We start from the raw sequence: 5,004 nt of genomic DNA, 5'->3' as shown, positions 1-5,004 counted from the left end.
CCGGGGGGGGGGGGGGGGGGAGAAAGAAATACAAAGACAAGAAGCCCCACCTCCAGCCTTTCTTCAAGGACAGACTTTCTGAAACAAAAGGTCTCCTCCAGAAGCCCTGCTCAGCAGCATTCTGGAGCCCTGCAGGGTCTTGCACTTTCCAGCAGTTATATTCTGCTCAGGATGTGAACTGCTCTGCTCAGCAGGGGGAAAAAATCAGAGGGAGCATTGGTCTCCTCTGCACCTGCTTTTCACAGAGAAGCTCCCTGACATTCCCCGGTTTTAAGGATCTCTGTTTACAAGTATCAGGAAAGGCCCTTCTGTCTGAGAGGTTGGGAAGTGCTGCTGGGGGTCAAGGGACGTCACGTTGGAAGATGGACCAGTGGTCCATCACGGCACGGGGGCTGCTTATGCCGAGGCCCCACTGCTCAGAGGCTGAGCACCTGCTTGGCATGTGGAAGGATCCACATCCAGTCTTTGGCCTCACGGGTTAAAGCAGTGGTGCTCACTCTGCAGCTCACAGAGAGCCATATTCGCAATTACCATCACCCGAAAGGAGCCACATTTCCTTCCCTCTCTGCCGTGAGGCCCGCCGCTCAGGGAGGCTGGCAGCTTGCCCATTCTCCCAGCAGGGGCGATTTCAGGGTGGAAACCTCCTGCCAATCACAAGCCACACCTGTTTTCCTGCTGCATTAGGGAACAGGGCTCAGAAGGGCCACAGGTGGCAAGTCAAAGAGCCATCTGTCCTTCCACTGGGGATCACTGCGTTAAAGGCTCTCTCAGGCAGAAGGTGCTGGGAAAGGCTCTCTTCTCTGTCTGAGGCCCTGCCAGTTCGGATAGGCAATGCCGGGCCAGGCAGAAGAGTGGTTGGGTTTGAGGGGGCGGTGTAGTTGAGCACACACTCTGTCTGATTTGATCTCCAGTTAATAGTTATGGGGAAGAGCCCTTCATCCTCCTGAGGAGCCAGGGCTGTGCTAAATCTGTGCTAAACCAACAGTCAGATTCCTTCTAAGGCAGCTTCACGTTTAAAACTTTGACTTCCTTTTACCTTCTCGACGTCTAAGGTGAAGTTCAGCACAACAACCCTAAGGGGTGAGCATCGTGGTTCTAGTTCTCAGTGGTTTGTAGAGTGGCTCAGTGCCCTCTGACTCTTGCGATCCTCCCATTTTGCAGCTGTGGCCAGCAGGGGAGGACTGGCCATTGACCCTACAGGGCCATATCCCTGTGGGCCATGGGCAAGCAGTTTGGCTTTGCCAGTGCCTTAGGGGCCACTTGGGCTTCGGTCCTTCAGCGGTGATGGTGATCTGTGTGGGCTCACCAATTGCCGCCTCCCGCACTGCTGCGTTTTCCAGATGAAGGACCGTAAGAGAAGCCCATGTTGGATCAGGCCAATGGCCCATCCAATCCAACACTCTTGTGTCACACAGGGTGCAGTCAGACGGGTTGTTTAGTCCACTTTCGGCCCACCTCAGAAACGGATTTTATCAGCGCGATCACACAGTCAACATCTGCCTCCCATCCCCAGCTGTCACTTTCTGGCTTAACCCCCCTTTAAAACGGAGTATTTTGTTACCAGGTCCCAAAGTGTTTTCCTCATTCTCCGGTTCCAGCCGCACTTTTCTGACGTCTGATCGCTCCTGTGGTGTTGAGCCACTTCCGGTTTAAACCCCCTCCCCGCTTGAAAGCTGCCTGAGGTGTCCGCTTTTTGCCCACCATTTTTTAAATGCGTTGGTGGTGTTCGCATAGGCAGAGCTCCGCCACCACGTTTAGAAAACCGACATTTAAATGGTCACTTGTTTTAGCGTTTAGATGAGTTTGGGATCTCACGGAGGCCATTTTCGGGTCAAACATTTAAAGGGAAGTCTTTTGTTGGAGGGGTTGGATTGATTCGCCCTGGTGGTTCTGCGCATGCGCCATGATAGTCCCCCCCCACTATGGAGGGGTGCCTATGCACATGTGGGCACAAACTGAGGAAATGTTTTTTAAAAAACCCGCCAACACACGCTCCCGCGCGTCAGTAGTGTAGACGCCAGGGAGCGACGTGACTGCGCGGTGAAGCGGGATAAGGGAGGTAAGTGTGATCGCAATTATCCAGATCAAATATAATCCGGTTAGAACTGGAGCAGTTTAACCTGCTTTCAGCACGCCATCTGACTGCACCCACAGTGGCCCAAAATACCAGGTGCCATCAGGTGGTCCAGCAGTTGGGGCTAGTAAGCCAGTGCCTATCGTGGCCGTCGGCTTGTGCTAGCAGGTGCCCTTGCGCGTGGCTTTCTCCAAGGCCATTTGAGCTTTCCCAATCCAGGCAGGTTTCTTTCTCCTGGCATGGAACTTCATGGCCCACTGGAGTGGACGATTCTGCCTGTGCTCGCTCACTCATGATGCAAAAAATCCCTGGAAGAATGGCAGCCGCCAACTGCTGTAGCCAATCCTTTCCTTCTAGCCGGGTCACCTCCTTGAGGTGGGGGGGGATGCTGGCCATCATGTTGTGGGAGGGAGACGCACCCTTGGGGAGTTTGCCCTTTATTACAAGCAACCTTGCTAAGCCGTGGGGGCCACAAAGTTGACAAGGGTTCCCTCCTGGGGAGGGGGGAGAGGTGTGTTCAGAGCTTTGCACTTTCCTCTTGATCAGCTGTGGTGTTCTCTAGAGAACAGGAACTCACAGTAACAAAATGGTGTTAAGAGTCCAGGAGCACCTTGAAGACCAACAGAGTTTGATTCAAGGCGTGAGCTTTCCTGTGCAGGCACACTTCATCAGACAATGAAATGGAATTGCAGGTTATAGTTGTATATATAGGTGGTGGCTTGTGGTGTAGTGGTGAAGAGCAGCAGACTCTAATATGTTTTAAACACTTCACTATTTTGCATGCTAATTGAACAAGACAACTATGAGATGTAATTCCATCTCATTGTCTGACGAAGTGTGCCTGCACATGAAAGCTCACACCCTGAGTCAAACTCTGTTGGTCTTCAAGGTGCCCCTGGACTCTTGGTTCTGTTGCTTCAGACCAACAGGGCTGCCCACTTTGGTCTAAATGCTTGATGTGTGTTTTTTAAATAGAGAAGATAATGTAACAGCATCAGGCTTTCATCAGTGTGGGGTGAAACAAGTGGGTCTGCTTTAATTTCCTTGACTGCCACTTAAAAAACAACAAGCTTTTTTAGTCTTGGAAGGTGAGTCCACAAAAAATGCAATTGATTCTGTGATGATGGAATACTAGCTCTGCCAGATCAGACCAAGAATGCCCATCTAATCCTACACCGTCTTTGCCCAGGCGGCAAGCTTGGATACCACTTCTGGCAACAGCCTTTTTTGTACTGTAGGTCTGGGCACTCAGAGGTAGAGTGATTCGTCTCTGGAGGAATGACTAGTAGCCTCTGGTGGAGCTCTCCTCTGGGAAATGTGTATTTATTCACTTCAAAATCTCTGATTTGGTTCTCACACAAAGAGGCTGTGTAAAATGCCCGCCCCACCATGGCCGGCTTGAGGTGTTTCTGCACCCTAGGCGAGGTGCAGATGCCAACCTCCCAGTGGGGCCTGAACACCCTTTTGCTGCCGCCTCCTCCCCCCCCCCAGGGGGGAGGGCAGGTGAGCTAAGGTGCCGCCTCCCGCGACCCGGCCGGACGTCTTCCTGCTTCTGCTGGCAGCGGGTCCCTGCTGGCCGTTGCCATGCTGCCTGTGCATCCTCCCCGAGGGGGGAGGGCAGGCAAGCTGCAGCGCTGCCTCCTGCACCCCGGCTGGGCGTCCTCCTGCTTCTGCTGGCAGTGGGTCCCCGCTGGCCGCCGCCATGCCGCCTCCTCCCTCACCAGCACAGAGAGAGGGGGCGGGCAGAGACCCTCGATCCTCGCTTTTTTCTCTTGCCGGGAGGGGGGGCAACCCCCAGCGCTTCCCACCTCTGCTCGCTTGCCAGCCGCCATGGTGGTGGCGATCGCCCAGTTAGGGGGGCGGGGCGCAGTTTGGCACCCCTGAGGGCTGGCGCGCCCTAGGCGACCACCTAGTTTGCCTAGTGGGTGAGCCAGCCCTGCCCCAGTCATTACATCAGAAGCCTTTTTTTGTGGCCACAGTGGGAAATAGTACAGGGCCCTTCATCTAGCGTGGCTGCTGTGGCCTGGATGAGTTTTATCTACAGGGTGGGGTCTCCGTGCTCAAAAGCAATTTCCTTTTGAATACCAGCTGCAGGTGTGAAGGGGAGAGAAACTGTAGGAAGCCAGATGCTGGCTTGGTGGGCTTTGGGCAAAAAGTAATTAAAACGGGATGCATTAGCAACACTTAAGTGTAACCGAACAAAACAAAAAAGGTTTCTGTTCGTCATAAAGGCCACTTCGGGTTTCCCATCGAACTTGTGTGCGTTTTGGGCAGAGCAACCAACATAGAAGCAATGGGCAACTAAACACCTCCTGGGCAGTGTTCCCTCTAAGTTGAGTCAGTGTGAGCTAGCTCAGTTTTTTTAGCCTCCAGCTCACGCATTTCTGTCTTAGCTCAGGGAGGACGGCTCCAGAGCTAACTAATTTATGCAGCAGTCAAATTGCTCACTGACAACTTTAATGCCAGTAGCTCACAAAGTACAATTTTTGCTCACAAGACTCCAGGAAGCATTGCTCCTGAGTGGGTCTGCTCCGCACGTTTCCTAAAAAGAAAACGGCGGTATCCTCGCGCCCCCACCCCGGTGGAAAAATAAAATAACAAGAGCCCCCCCCCCCCCGGGGGGTTCGTATCAGTATTTCTTCTCCAACAGAAAGCGAGGGTTCCCCGGGACTTCAGTGGTACCCCTCTGTTGTTCTGACGTCAAATGGCAGCCTTCGAAGTTGTACCGGAAGTTTCAGGCTGCCTTTTCAAGTACCCTTCTTTTAAAGATCTTCTTTTAAATCCACACTTCCGTCCGTCTCTCTCGCGCACGTGATCGGACTGTGGCAGGAAAGCCGGCGGAGAAAAAGCGGGTGAGGCTATCGCTGCCGCTTCCTGACGATTGGCCTTTTTAAAAGGTTGGATGACGCGCATGGGCGGGGCTCAAACAG

The sequence above is a fragment of the Gekko japonicus genome, unplaced genomic scaffold (genome assembly GCF_001447785.1).
Source record: "Gekko japonicus isolate JY-2015 unplaced genomic scaffold, Gekko_japonicus_V1.1 scaffold914, whole genome shotgun sequence".
Lineage (NCBI taxonomy): Eukaryota > Metazoa > Chordata > Lepidosauria > Squamata > Gekkonidae > Gekko > Gekko japonicus.
This window is presented reverse-complemented; position numbering follows the sequence as displayed.